The sequence below is a fragment of the Bos javanicus genome, chromosome 1 (genome assembly GCF_032452875.1).
Source record: "Bos javanicus breed banteng chromosome 1, ARS-OSU_banteng_1.0, whole genome shotgun sequence".
NCBI classification, from domain to species: domain Eukaryota; kingdom Metazoa; phylum Chordata; class Mammalia; order Artiodactyla; family Bovidae; genus Bos; species Bos javanicus.
In genome coordinates, this window is record NC_083868.1 from 54551847 (window position 1) to 54568104 (window position 16258).

Sequence of the window (16258 nt, forward strand, 5' to 3'; positions counted from 1 at the left end):
AACTGAGGTTAAAATCACTCGAAAACTCGTACTTCTTTTTTTTATTCAAATTTTATTGAAGTATAATTGATTTATAGTTATATATTATGGGGTACAGCTAAGTGATTCAGTTATACATATTCTTTTTCATGTTCTTTTCCATTATGATTTGTCAAAGGATATTAAATATAGTTCCCTGTGGTATATGGTAGAACCTTGCAAAACTCATACTTTTATGCTATGCATTGCTTAACTTAAAGAACTTCATCTTTTTCTTTTGGCCATGCTGTGCAGTTTGTGAGAGCTTAGTTCCCTGATCAGGGATTGAACGTAGGCCACTGGCAGGGAAAATGCTGAATCCTAACCAACTCGACTTCCAGGAATTTCCTGAAATTCATCTTTAAAAATTTTTGTTTATCTATTTTATTTATTTGGCTGTGGTGGGTCTTAGTTGTGGAATGTGAACTCTTATTTGCAGCTTGTGGGATCAAGTTCCTTGACCAGGCATGGAACCCAGGCCCACTGCATTGGGAGCTCAGAGTCTTAGCCGCTGGATCACAAGTTCAAGTTCCCTGAACTTCTTCTTTTTAAAATAAATTAATTCTGGGCCTGGTTTTCAATTATCAGGGCAGTAAGAAACACAATGTAAGTTTAGATTTGGGGGCTTCTCTCTCTTACGACTCTGTAAGACTTGAATTGGGGCAAGCGGAGATGAGCAAGTGACCTGGTTAACACCCATACTATCTTTGTCATTACCATTTTGAGTTCTGTTGCATGATGCTTTTACACATGTTGGTCTTCTGTTGTTTTTCTGGCAGGAGTGTTCTGGGCCGGCTCAGAGATCTCCATTGTAGTGGTTCTTCTGGCTCACACAAGACCTGATGCTTCTCTACAGGCCTAGACCCTAGAGGCCAACGTCAGCTATTCCTCTCCATCTCCCCTTTGGGACTCTGTGTGCAGCAGGAACATAAATCTCTGCTTGCCAAAAATCCAACCCTATCTAGCTCTAGGTCTGAGGGATGCTCATCCTCTCATTTCTTTCAGGTTGCTTTCTTTCCCTTCATCTCTCCTCTTCCCTTTTAAATGACATTCAGCCCTATTGCTTCATTAAAGGTTTTAGAAAACAGAAGTCATTAATTCTCTCCTGGAGCAAGAGAAATTCTTACATGCTAGCACTGAAAAATCTTGATTCTTTTCTTCAGGGGGAAAAGATAAAAATATACCAAAATCACTTCCAGTCTTTTGAATTTTGTGCATCAATGAGAACAGAACAGTAAAAAAAGATTAATATCTCAAATTATCCTGCCACAGTTACAATACCTTGAAATTTGGTAATCATATTAACTGACATCTGTTCAGTGCATAGAAGGTACCAGGCACAAGTGCTTTCTGTTTTGCTTGTTTTTTGTTTTTTGACTTTGGCTTTGGTTTATTGATGTCAGAGCACCCTTTGAATGTAGTTAAAAAACAAAAACATACACAATGAGAATGAAATTGGATCCAGGCTGCTGCCACCTGATCCCAGGAGAATTCCTCCAATCAAGCTGATTTGTACAAAATGCAAGAGGAGAAAAATGAGGCAATCTGGTGCTGAGTCAAGGAGGAATCAACTGGCAGAAGAGCAGTTGAAGGAGTGGGCAGGTCACAACTCTTTCTTGTAAGTGTGAGTGCAAACTGCACCACCCTGGGTGGGTGTCAGGATGGGCATCCCATCACCTGTTTCCTGCACTAGTGTCTTCTCTTGTCCGTTCCACTTCTGCACGTGAACAAGTTTGCCTCCGTCCAGCACGTCACAGTGGATTTGACCTTCCTGTCATCTGCTGTTGTCTCACCAAACTCCATTCCCAGCTTAAAGCAGATCTCTGTGTTCTTGAAGATGCTTTGTGTTTTTATGGTGATTGTGTCTCCATTCACTTCAGTGATGTGGTAGGTTGGTCATGGTGGCCACCTGCCTGGTAGCAAAATCCACACTGAGTGACTTCAGGTAGTCATTGAAATTCTTGCCATCCAGTAACTTCCAGATGCCCATGAAGGTGTCCACCAGAGGGAGGCTGGGCAAGGCTGAGAAAGAGACAACAGAGTAGCATGCAAAGACTCTGGGATGGCCCAGGGACTGTTCTAAGGTTGTTTATTTTCTTACTTCATTTTTTCTTACAACAACACATGAAGCAGATACTTCCATTATACCCATTTTATACATGAGGACGCTGAGGTTTGAAAGGTTAGGTAACCTGTGCTAAATTACTGAGCTACTGACTGGTAGACTGAGAGTTAAACCTCAGGCAATTGATTCAAGCATTTCTGCTTACAAACATTGTGGTATTTGCCTTTCATATTAAACACAGCAACTAGAATCAGATAGTTTGCTGATTTGAAAAGAAGCAGTTTGCAGCTTTTGTTTGGCTTTTGTTTTTTTAAATGGAAGTATAGTTGGTTTACAATGTTGTGTTAATTTCTGGCATACAGCAAAGTCATTGACATATATGTAAATTATATAATATTAAATATTCTTTTTCAGATTTTTCCCATTTTAGGTTATTATAAGATATTGAATATAGTTCCTGTGCTATACAGTAGGACCTTGTTGTTAAGAAGTGTTTTTGAGTATAAATATGAAGCATTTTAGATGTGGCTCAAAAATTGAGAATTAACTCCTTCCTTGCTTGAGTTTGGACTGGACACTTAGAAGTGTTCTAATCACTCAGCTAGACAAATATATTTCAACTTTATGTTTTAACCTTCCACTGGTAACTTTGTAAGACAAATCTTGCTTCACCATAGTATTTGCTACAAGGTTTGTAGAGAAAAAGTAGAGATTATCTATCTATATATATCTACATCCATACCTATCTGTCCATCTGTCACTATAAATTATTTCAGTGAAATTATTTTAGCCATTGGCAACCTAGTTCTTTCTCTATTACTGAAGTCATCATAAGCTAAGTAAAAATACTTGATGAAAATCACAGACTCTTGTTCTCAAAATTCTTTTCAGAATTGACCAAAACTACCACATTAAAACAAGCAAAACATTAAAGCAAAAAAAGACTGGGAGCTGACTGTGGCTCAGATCATGAACTCCTTTGCCAAATTCAGACTTAAATTGAAGAAAGTAGGGAAAACCACTAGACCATTCAGATATGATCTAAATCAAATCCCTTATGATTATACAGTGGAAGTGAGAAATAGATTTAGGGGACTAGATCTGATCAGCAGTGTGCCTGATTAACTATGGATGGAGGTTTGTGACATTGTAAAGGAGACAGGGATCAAGACCATCCCCAAGAAAAAGAAATGTAAAAAAAGCAAAATGGCTGTCTGAGGAGGCCTTACAAATAGCTGTGAAAAGAAGGGAAGTGAAAAGCAAAGGAGAAAAGGAAAGATATACCCATGTGAATGCAGAGTTCCAAAGAATAGCAAGGAGACATAAGAAAGCCTTCCTCAGCAATCAATGCAAAGAAATAGAGGAAAACGATAGAATCAGAAAGACTAGAGATCTCTTCAAGAAAAATAGAGATACCAAGGGAACATTTCATGCAAAGATGGGCTCGATAAAGGATAGAAATGGTATGGACCTAACAGAAGCAGAAGATATTAAGAAGAGGGGGCAAGAATACACAGAAGAACTGTACAAAAAAGATCTTCATGACCCAGAGAATCACAATGGTGTGATCACTCACCTAGATCCAGACAAACTGGAATATGAAGTCAAGTGGGCCTTAGGAAGCATCACTACGAACTAAGCTAGTAGAGGTGTTGGAATTCCAGTTGAGCTATTTCAAATCCTAAAAGATGATGCTGTGAAAGTGCAGCACTGAATATGCCAGCAAATTTGGAAAACTAAGCAATGGCCATAGGATTGGAAAAGGTCAGTTTTCATTCCAATCCCAAAGAAAGGCAATGCCAAAGAATGCTCAAACTACCACACAATTACACTCATCTCACACACTAGTAAAGTAATACTCAAAATTCTCCAAGCCAGGCTTCAGCAATATGTGAACTGTGAACTTCCAGATACTCAAGCTGGTTTTAGAAAAGGCAGAGGAACCACAGATCAAATTGCCAGGATTCATTGGATCATAGAAAAAGCAAGAGATTTCCAGAAAAACATCTATTTCTGCTTCATTGACTATGCCAAAGCCTTTGACTGTGTGGATCACAATAAACTGTGGAAAATTCTTCAAGAGATGGCAATACCAGACCACCTGACCTGCTTCTTGAGAAACCTGTATGCAAGTCAGGAAGCAACAGTTAGAACTGGACATGAAACAATAGACTGGTTCCAAAGAGTGAAAGGAGTACTCCAAGGCTGTATATTGTCACCCTGCTTATTTAACTTATATGCAGAGTACATCATGAGAAACGCTGGGCTGGAAGAAGCACAAGCTACAGTCAAGATTGCCAGGAGAAATATCAATAACCTCAGATATGCAGATGACACCTCACTTATGGCAGAAAGTGAGGAAGAACTAAAGAGCCTCTTGATGAAAATGAAAGAGAGTGAAAAGGTTGGCTTAAAGCTCAACATCATGGCATCTGGTCCCATCAATTCATGGCAAATAGATGGGGAAACAGTGGAAACAGTGGCTGACTTTATTTTTCTGGGCTCCAAAATCACTGCAGATGGTGATTGCAGCCATGAAATTAAAAGGCGCTTACTCCATGGAAGGAAAGTCATGACCAACATAGACAGCATATTCAAAAGCAGACATTGCTTTGTCAACAAAGGTCTGTCTAGTCAAGGCTATGGTTTTTCCAGTGGTCATGTATGGATGTGAGAGTTGGACTATAAAGAAAGCTGAGCACTGAAGAATTAATGCTTTTGAACTGTGGTGTTGGAGAAGACTCTTGATAGTCCCTTGGACTGCAAGGAGATCCAACCAGTCCATCCTAAAGGAGATCAGTCCTGGGTGTTCATTGGAAGGACTGATGTTGAAGTTGAGACTCCAATACTTTGGCCACCTGATGTGAAGGGCTGACTCATTTGTAAGGACCCTGATGCTGGAAAAGATTGAGGGAAGGAGGAGAAGGGGATGACAGAGGATGAGATGGTTGGATGGCATCACTGACTCAATGGACATTAGTTTGGTTAAATTCTGGGAGTTGGTGATAGACAGGGAGGCCTGGTGTGCTGTGGTTCATGGGGTCACAGAGAGTTGCACAGGACTGAGCTACTGAACTGCATTGAACCACATTAAAAAAAAAAGTCAGAATCAGGAGTGACGTGTTATGTTCTTATTTGGCTTACAGTTTTGCAGTGGTTTCTTGGATAATTTCTGCTTCCCTTAAGGAAGGATAGATTATGAAGGAATAAAAGCACTAAAAGTTTTCTTAAGAACACATGTGTCAACATATACTATATGTAAATTGCCTGGCACAATGCTGGAACTCAGTAAACATTAGTTAATTTCCATGCATTTCCTTAAAATGTGCTTCCCACTATGCTGTACACCAGAAATTAACACAATATAGCAAATCAACTATACTTCAATAAAAATAATTGAAAAAAAAAAGAAATAAAAGAGTTCTTGGGATTCAGAGAATTAAGACTTTGACTTTTCTGTTGGATCTTGTCATTTATATTCTTTCTTGCTTTTCCAGTCTTTGTCCAATAAGTGGTTTGCTGTCACCATGGTAGAGACTGTGTAAGGAGAAACTAATGTCTATAAAGTGATCTGTAGTACCTATTGAATTTTCTCCCATTATTTACCACTTCCACAGGTGATTGAAGGTTGTGAAGAATACACAGGGATTCTTCAAGGTTACTGGGATGTCATCCAGTCAGCTGGGAAGGTCTTTGTCTTTGTGTTTCTCTGACTTACTCTGGCTCTTTCTGTCACCTTATAGTTGGAAGCTTGTCTTAGTCTATCCATTAGCATAAAGGTGTGCAGAGTTAATGATGAGTAAACAATATACATTTTATGTGTTTTACAGGTAATTACCTTTCTTTTTCTTCTTAGGTAGAACAATCTGACTGTGCTTATAACTGTTATTTGAATACATTTAAAAAAATTGCTTTAGCCATTATTTCAAGCACTTGTAAAGTTGCCCCCTAAGAATCCAGCTAAAAGGTCTATGCATTTTGATTCATGGCAGTGCCTCTGGGCATTCTCCTGTTTGAGAAAAACATAAATACCTGCCAATGTGCAATGGGCAGTTTTGGAAAAGTAATGACCACTCTGTTCCAATCAGTCTTATGCAAGTCTACTGTTTAATTCTCTGATTGGAAACAATTGCATGCAGAAGACAGAGAAAATCCCTCTGGCATGAAAGGCTGCCTCCCAACACTGCCGCCCCATTCAGTAGATCACATTTGCACAAAAATAGTTTGACTTTCTCTGTATTATTCCTCCTTCTCTATAAGGGAAACAATACAGCACTGTGGTTCAGTCCTTACATGAAACTGGGCCAGATCATGCATTCTGTCTTTAAACTGTGTGTGTGTGTGTGGGTGGGTGGGTGCTAAGTTGGTTCAGTCATGTCCAACTCTTTGCAATCCCATGGACTGTTGCCCGCCATGCTCCTCTGTCCATGTGATTCTCCAGACAAGAATACTGTAGTGGGTTGCCATACCCTTCTCTAGGGGATCTTCCCAACCTAGGGATTGAAGCTGCAACTCTTATATCTCCTCTGTTGGCAGGCGGGTTCTTTACCACTAGTGCCATCTTGGAAGCCCCTTTTAATTGTGTGATACCAGTCACATTTCCTAAGTGTTTTGAGCTTCAGCTTCCTCATCTATTCAAGTCCTTAACTAAGTCGTCTTACAAGTTAAATGACCAGCTCTATACACAGATGGACATACAGTAAACCATTGCATGGCCTAACTATTAAGACTCATTTTTCATTTTCATCTGCAAAATTGTTCTACAGTTGTCTCATGAGTGTTTTAAGTTCCACATTTGAATGTAAATCCCTATAGCTTCAAGTAGATGTTCAATATGGTCTATGTCCTTAGCTGGGAAAGTTGATGAAAACAGGTAGGAAGGAAATTGTAGGTCTTGTGCTACAATTGTTTCTTCGCATAGTTGTGGTGGGTTATTTTGAGACACCCATATTCTCTTACCAGGTTGCTGCTACAGTTAAGGAAAAGTATTTGGAAGAATGGCTTTTGAGGTAGCAGTGCTGATCATAGTCATGGAATTTGATATTTTGTTTCTTGAGGCCAAGTTGTCTTTGGAGCCAGTTGGTTGAAACTAGAGCCCTGTTCTCATAAGATCCATACTCTGGTTAGTGATTGAACCACTGCTTTCTGAAAGCTGTCGCCTGCTGGGAGCCGGCATATTGCATATTGAGTGCATATTGCATATTGAGTGCAGCACTTTCCATAGCATCATCTTTCAGGATCTGGAATAGCTCAACTGGAATTCTATCACTGCCGGGAGCTAGCATGAGGAACTCCGCCCGTGGCAAAGGTCATGAGGAAGGAAGCTCGGCATATGGTAAGGCGGGATCGAGCCTCAGGAGTTCCCCTGGAAATTCTCGAGCATCTACCCCCCAAACCAGAGTCTGCCTACTTTCTGCTTTGTGCTTTCACCTACACCTCTGACTTTATGGGGGGCTGTCCCCCACTACCTCTCTCTGAAAAAAGAGTTAGCTTATAGCTCCAGTTAATAATTCTTGGGTGTGATAGTGTTTCAACCTACAAACTCCTTTGGAAGTCCTCTAGCCTGCCTGAATAGGTTTTTCCGGCCACATGTGATTGTTCAGAGCCTCCCAACTGTGAGAGGCAGGAGATGTTCTAAACTGTCTAAACACAGATTCCTTTGAGTAGTTAAAAGATTGATTAGAAATTGTATTGGTTAAGGGTTTTTCACTTGTTGGGCCAATGTTTGCTGCTAAGTTTCCATATCCCTTACCTGCTGCTTCCCTGGCAGTGTATTGATTAATATGATTGGTGTAAGTAGTAGTTTTAATGTTTGTAACCTTGGACCCTTGAGTTAATTCTTTTTCTTGTTGTAGCCCACCACACCTTTGCCCTATAGGAATGTAACTTTAATGCTTTTGGAGGGTGGCACCTGACCTTTAGAGAAAAATAAGTTTTCTGAAGAAAGGGTCTTAAAATGTTAACAGGCCTCTGGGCCAGAAGATGATGCAAATCACCTAAACTTTTGCATACGATAAGTTTGCAGGAAGAAAGCCTGGCTTACTGCATGACTCTACCCCTTCCCCCATTATCCTCTATGCATAACTTAAGGTATAAAAACTACTTTGGAAAGTAAAGTGTGGGCCTTGTTCATGGAAACTTGGTCTCCCCATGTCATTCTTTCTCTCACCTTCTGGCTGAATTATTCAGCCTCTTTTTTCCCCTGAATTTCCTCACTGAGCTATCCTTATTTCAGCCTCTTTTCTCCACTGAATTTCCTCACTGAGCTATCTTTATTCTATTACTCTTTATATCCTTAATTAATGTTTAATTAAGCAGTTGTTTCCTGATCCTCGCCGACGCCGTCCCTGCTTCGAATTCCCTGGATCCACCGGGGCTGGACCCCGGCAGTCGCCTTTGTTACAAGTTGAACTGCACGAAAAAAGAGCCAGAAAAGTCATTAGAGTTCATGAGTTCAGGGAGACCACAGAAGGGTTTTGACTGAGCTTTCTTCATTGTTCATGAATAGCTGCTGAGTTTTGAAGGCTTAGGATATTATGTGGTTTCTCAGACTGACTAAAGTTGGATGAATTATAATTTAAAATTAGCCAGAGGACAGGGTGACATTTTTTTCTTTTTTGATATTTTATTTTCAGTTTCAGTTTGTTTATTTCTAGATGAACTCCTTTAATCATATGGAAGGACTTGAATATTTTCTTTTTTTTAATATAAGGAGAATAGAGGGGTCCAAAACCAAGAATGGTAAAAATATTCTCATGTCTTATTGATACTGACCAAAAAGCCAAAAAAAAAAAAAAAAACCAAGCCCCAAATGACCAATAAAAACAAATATTTACTGAATTATGACTCCCTAAGATTAAAAGGCAGTTCTTGCTTGTTTTATTCATATATATAGTATATATGTATGCATGCATGTTTAGTTACTCAGCTGTGTCCAACTCTTTGTAACCCAATGAGCTGTAGCCTGCCAGGCTCCTCTGTCCATGGAATTCTCCAGGCAAGAATACTGGAGTGGGAAATCATTTCCTTCTCCAGGGGATCTTCCTGACCCAGGGTTCCAACGTGGTTTCCTGAATTGCAGGCAGATTCTTTACATCTGAGCCACCAGGGAAGCTCATATAATATATATAACATATAACATATATATATATGTATGTATGTATGTGTATATATATATATATATATATATATATATAGTTGTTGTTATGAAGGTTCTCAGTCATGTCTGACTCTTTGCAAATCCATGGACTGTAGCCTGCCAGGCTCCTCCGTCCATGGGATTTTCCAGGCAAGAATACTGGAGTGGGTTGCCATTTCTTTCTCCAGAGGATCTTCCTGACCCAGGGATCGAACCTGGGTCTCCTGCTTTGTAGGCAGACACTTTTACCATCTGAGCCACCAGGAAAGTCATACACACACACACACACACACATATATATATATGTACTTATATATAATATAATACACACATATAATATTATATATATGACTTAAAGCAATGATTTGTACACAATGGGTGATCAGTAACTCATAGCTGTTGTTGTTACCTGTACTCTTACTGAATTCTCTCAGTATATCAGTTCAGTTCAGTTCCGTTCAGTCGCTCAGTTGTGTCCGACTCTTTGCATCCCCATGAATCGCAGCACGCCAGGCCTCCCTGTCCATCACCAACTCCCGGAGTTCACCCAGACTCACGTCCATCAAGTCAGTGATGCCATCCAGCCATCTCATCCTCTGTCGTCCCCTTCTCCTGCCCCCAATCCCTCCCAGCATCAGAGTCTTTTCCAATGAGTCAACTCTTCGCATGAGGTGGCCAAAATACTGGAGTTTCAGCTTTAGCATCATTCCTTCCAAAGAAATCCCAGGGCTGATCTCTCAGTATATACAGTGAGTTTAATTAAATGGAATATTATTTACTCCACTTAACAAATGTGAGCACTGAGAATGAGAGAAGTTAAATAACTTGCATGCTCAAGAACTCTCACCGAGTAAACAGGCAGGATATATTGCAATGCAACCTCTATTATGGTTAAGTGCATGTTCTTACCTCCTACACTATACTTCCTCTCAGACCAGCATTTGAATTTGTGAAATTGTTCTAATCCAAGGTCTGATCCTCAGTTCTGTACACTCAAAAATATGATCTATCAGCACACCAAGAGTGGGTTTACTATCTAGGTTCACAGAGACCAGTGCATAATACAGAGAATTTATTTTTTAATTTGATGTGTGTAAGTTATTTTTTTCTATGGAAAGTTACAAAAGCCCAGACACAATACAAGCTGCCTTATGCCAAACAGAACAAACCAATATAAAAATCGCTGGCTTCTATAATTGGAAAGAACACTGCTGCCTTCAGAGACAGCTGGATTCAGATAGTAGATTAAGTAGTGTAGATATAACCTGTTGGCATTGTTTTCCTCTGCATTAGCTTTCTTCTCAGTCAAGTAAATATGGCAAAGTTGACTATGGAACTCCAGACTTACGTTCTCACCATTTAGCAACTATCATAAAGAACATGTCTCATTGCAAATATTTGCAAATAGTTCTAGTGGAAGCTTTGGGGCTGATTCTTATTGGTCTAGATTTTGTCTCTTACCATCACTCAACCAATCACAGAAACTTGGATTTGTCTAGGCCTGAGTCAAGATCCCCTGGAGAAGGAAATGGCAACCCACTCCAGTATTCTCCCCTGGGGAATCCCCATAGGCAGAGGAGCCTGGCAAGCTATGGTTCATGGGGTCACAAAGAGTCAGACACAACTGAGTTACTAACACACACACATACACACAAAGTCATGTTCCTAATTTTATGTCTGCAATGTTGAATCGTCCTTCCACAAGCATGGACTGAGGGAAATAAAAATGCTTTCATCAAAAGAAGTGTGATTGAATGCCAACTAGGCAAGAACAGGTTCCCATATAGTATGTCATACAATCTGAAATGCTTGGCATGAGTAGAGGATTTTTCCAGGTGAGAAGTTGTTCATGGAAAGCTAAATTGCAAAAAGAGGTTGTTCAGTGAGTATGGACCTGAACACAGATCCATAGTTGGTTTGAGGTTAAATTGTGTTGAGCTGTGATAGCTGAAAAGTCTCCATAATGAAGTCATGCTTGGAATAGATTTCAGGAAGGTGGAGTCTGTGGACCAGGGAAGAAATCCTCCTTGACTGCCATTAGTTGTGGGACTACTAGAGGTCTTTCACCTCTTTGTTCCACTAATTTCTGTACTCCACGCTGACTGTGTTAGTTAGTGTTCTCCAGAGAAACAAAACCAAGAGGTGTATATTTAAATTGGTAAATATAAAGAGAATTATTATAAAGAATTGACTCATGAGATTATGGAGGTTAAAAAGTCTCAAGCAGTGGCCACAGGACTGGAAAAGGTCAGTTTTCATTCCAATCCCAAAGAAAGGCAATGCCAAAGAATGCTCAACTGCTGCGGCTGCTGCTAAGTCGCTTTCAGTCGTGTCCGACTCTGTGCAACCCCATAGACGGCAGCCCACCAGGCTTCCCCGTCCCTGGGATTCTCCAGGCAAGAACACTGGAGTGGGTTGCCGTTTCCTTCTCCAGTGCACGAAAGTGAAAAGTGAAAGTGAAGTCTTTCAGTCGTGTCCGACCCTCAGCGACCCCATGGACTGCAGCCTTCCAGGCTCCTCCATCCATGGGATTTTCAAGGCAAGAGTACTGGAGTGGGGTGCCATTGCCTTCTCCGAAGAATGCTCAAACTACTGCACAATTGCACTCATCTCACACGCTAGTAAAGTAATGCTCAAAATTTTCCAAGCCAGGCTTCAGCAATATGTGAACTGTGAACTTCCAGATGTTTAAGCTGGTTTTAGAAAAGGCAGAGGAACCAGAGATCAAATTGACAACATCCACTGGATCATCGAGAAAGCAAGAGAGTTCCAGAAAAATATCTATTTCTGCTTTATTGATTATGCCAAAGCATTTTACTGTGTGGATCACAATAAACTGTGGAAAATTCTTCAACTTATATGCAGAGTACATCACGAGAAATGATGGGCTGGAAGAAGCACAAGCTGGAATCAAGATTGCTGTGAGAAGTGTCAATAACCTCAGATATGCAGATGACACCACCCTTATGGCAGAAGCCTCTTGATGAAAATGAAAGAGAGTGAAAAGGTTGACTTAAAGCTCAACATTCGGAAAATGAAGATCATGGCATCTGGTTCCATCACTTCATGGCAAATAGATAGGGAAACAGTGGAAGCAATGGCTGACTTTATTTTTCTGGGCTCCAAAATCACTGCAGATGATGATTGCAGCCATGACATTAAAAGGCACTTACTCCTTGGAAGGAAAGTTATGACCAACCTAGACAGCATATTAAAAAGCAGAGACATTGCTTTGTCAACAAAGGTCTGTCTAGTCAAGGCTATGGTTTTTCCAGTAGTCATGTATGGATGTGAGAGTTGGACTATAAAGAAAGCTGAGTGCTGAAGAATTGATGCTTTTGAACTGTGGTGTTGGAGAAGACTCTTGAGAGTCCCTTGGACTGCAAGAAGATCCAACCAGTCCATCCTAAAGGAGATCAGTCCTGGGTGTTCATTTGAAGGACTGATGTTGAAGCTGAAACTCCAATACTTTGGCCACCTGATGCAAAGAGCTGACTCATTTGAAAAGACCCCGAAGCTGGGAGAGATTAGGGGCAGGAGGAGAAGGGGACGATAGAGGATGAGATGATTGGATGGTATCTCCGACTCAATAGACATGAGTTTGGGTAAACTCCGGGATTGTTGATGGACAGGGAAGCCTGGCGTGCTGTGGTTCATGGGGTCACAAAGAGTTGGACATGTCTGAGTGACTGAACCGAACTGAACTGACACAGTCTCAAGATATGCAGGGTGAGTTGGCAAGGTAAGGACCTAGGGGAACCAATGCTTTTGTTCCAATATGAGTCCTGACAGGTAGGAGAACCTATGGTGTAGTTCCCTTTGGAAGGCTGGCAGGTTCAAGACCCAAGATGAGCCAAAGATTCAGTTCAAATCCAAAGACAGGGAAAAGTGAATGTCCCAGTTTTAAAGCAGTCAAGTAGGAGAAGTTTCCCTTTCTTGGCAGAGCGTCAGCCTTTTTGTTGTATCCAAACTTTTAACTAATTGGTTGAGGCCGACTGATATTAAGGAAGGCAATCTGCTTTACTCAGTCTACCAATTTAAATATTAATTTTATCTAAAGACATTCTCAGAGAAACACCAAGAATAACATTTGACCAAATGTCTGGATATCTCATGGCTTAGTCAGGTTAACATGTAAAATTAACCATCAGGCTAATCATTCCCCTTTTCTGCAAAGACACAGTAAAGAACAGGTTTCCATTTTACTAAATGTTGGTGATTGCTCACATCTCTTTCTAAGATTAGAAACAAGGCAACTTGTTTAAAATTTTGAATCTGTCTGCTCTTTAATAAAAATTTTACAAGTGAGCTCTTGGTTTACTTCCTCATGTGGCTCTCTGGCCTTTCTAATATTTAATTCATAGAATGCATTACCTGTTTCCAAGTTTTCAGAAGTCCTCATGGTAAAAACCATATTTAGTTTGTGCTAAATGAGATGATACATGCTGGGTAAACAGAGGCGTCATGTACAGTGAAGAGCTTCAAATCCAGTTAGTAGCCAAAATGGCTGCAAGTGGAATTATTGGTAAATGTGATTAAGTAAAATCTAACAAAATGGTTAAAATTTCATAAAAATAACAGGTGACTTACTAATGATATTAATACATATGGTCTTTTTTTCATGTCACTAGTGTGTTACATTGAAAAATGTTTGGAAAGACATAACTTTCATTAATTTGGATTTGAAACATTCCTATGTTATATTCTTTAGACATATAAAGACAAAAATTTTTGTTTACTTTTATCAAAAGCATAATAATTTCTTGGATAATACATACTTATATATAATACATAATAATTACATAATAAAAGCAAAATAATATTTACTTTCTTGGAGGAGGGAAGGAGAAGTTATGGGTTTGAGAAGTCCAATTTGGATAGGGTTCAGAGATGTTTGCTTTATTTTTATAGTTATTTTTGTAGTTCACAGCTTATATGTCACATATATTTTTATACTAAAATTATGTGGTATAAAAATGTATTTATTTTTAATTGGAGAGGGTAAGTGCTTTACAATGTTGCACTGGTTTCTGCTATACATCAACGTGAATCAGCCATAGGTATACATATGTCCTCTCCCTCATGAACCTCCCTCCCACCTCCCACCCGATCCCACTCCTCTAGATTGACCACACTTGAGCTCCCGAAGTCATACAGCAAATTCCCACTGGCTGGTGAGCTACAGTCCGTGGGGTTGCAGAGTCAGACACAACTGAGCAATGAGTGACTAGCACTTCCGACTAATGTATATGTTTCAGTGCTTCTCTCTTAATGCGTCCCCCTCTTCTTCCCATGCTGTGTCCACATGTCTGTTCTCTGTGTCTCTGTCTGTATTACTGCCCTACAAACAGGTCCATCAGTACCATAAAATTATGTACTTTTGATTAACTTTATTGAGTTATAGCAAACTTCAGACATTTAGCATTTTCGTAGGTGTGAAACATGCCTACATTTGGTAAAATCAAAGCCACTCTAAAGACAGTGGCCACATCGTCATCCCAGTAGCTTACTTCTGCTCCCTTTAATCTCTCCCTTCTGCTTCTCTCTGTCCTCCGCATCTTCAGGCAACCACTGATCTGCTTTGTGTCATTGTAGATTAGATTGCACATTTTCCAGAAGGTTATATAAACAGAATCATACATGCATGCACATATACTCCTTTTTTGTTTGATAAGGAAGTCTGACTCTCTTCATTAGGAATAATTGTTTTGAAAAAAATAGTTTCCTTGGGATAAAGAATTATAGGTTGACAGGTTTTTTTTTTTCTTTCAGGGGTTTTAAGATATTGCTTTCTTGTCTTTTTTATATTGTTTTCAGTGTGAAATATGCTGCCATCCAAATATGATGTCAACAGAACTTGTGTGCCCCTGTATATAACATGTATTTTTTCTGTTTTTAATACTTTTTTTTTATTAATAAAGTGAAAGTGAGTCATTCAGTCATGTCTGACTCTGTGACCCCATGGACGGTAGCCTGCCAGGCTCTTCTGTCCATGGAATTCTCCAGGCCAGAATACCAGAGTGGGTAGCTATTCCCTTTATCTTTGCAACCAAGGGATCGAACCCGGGTTGCCTGCATTCTAGGTGAAGGAATTCTTTACCAGCTGAGCCATCAGGAAAGCCCAAGAATACTAGAGTGGGTAGCCTATTCCTTCTCCAGGGGATCTTTCTGATCCAAGAATTGAACTGGGGTCTCCTGCATTTCAGGCAGGTTCTTTATCAGAGCAATTTGATTTGATGTATTTTCATGTAGTTTTCCACATTTTTGTGTGCTTTTAGTTTTTTTGGATCTATGTGTTTATCATTCCTTTTTTCTCTTCTTTTCTCTTTTCTTCTAATTGGGATTCTAATTGCATGTATTTCAGATTGCTTGAAATTGCCCCACAGCTTATCAATTCTCTGTGTGTGTTTTTTTTTTTTTTTTTAGTACATACTCACAGTTTTATTGTGGGTAGTTTTGATTGCAATGTGTTTGAGTTCACTAATTATTTTCTTTTGCAATGTGATTTCTCCCATAACACATCCAGTATAGTTTTCCTCTCAGACATTGTCTTTTCATGTCTAGAAGTCTGATTTGTACCCATTTTTTAAGGCTTTCTATGCCTCTGCTTCACATATTCAATCTTTCCTCCAGATTCTTAAATTTACAAACTGCAATTAAAATAACATTCTTTTTCTACTAACTCTCTTTTCTGTGTCATTTCTGGGACAGTTTATTTTTTATTGATGCATAATTGCTATAAAATATTTTGTTAGGTGTACAATACAGTGATTCACAATTTTTAAAGGTTATACTTGTTTATATTTTTATAAAATATTGGCTATATTTCCTGTTTTGTATGGTGCATCCTTGTAGCTTATTTTATACCTAATAGCTTCTACCTTTTAATCCTCTACCTCCTATTCTGCCTCCCTGCCTTCCCTCTTCCCCACTGGTAACAACTAGCTTATTCTCTATATCTGTGAGACTGCTTCTTTGTTTACTATGTTTAATAGATTTTTGTATTTTTTAGATTCCACATATAAGTCATATCATAC

General features: G+C 39.5%; 1 non-coding gene and 1 pseudogene across 1 annotated transcript; both read right to left on the reverse strand.

The window, feature by feature from the left end:
* Positions 1 to 1596: 1596 nt before the first annotated feature.
* LOC133256818 (fatty acid-binding protein, heart-like) lies at positions 1597 to 13623 on the reverse strand (annotated as a pseudogene).
* Positions 9415 to 9488, reverse strand: TRNAC-ACA (transfer RNA cysteine (anticodon ACA)). Its single transcript has one exon. It is a non-coding gene; the product is annotated as a tRNA-Cys (tRNA).
* Positions 13624 to 16258: the final 2635 nt, after the last annotated feature.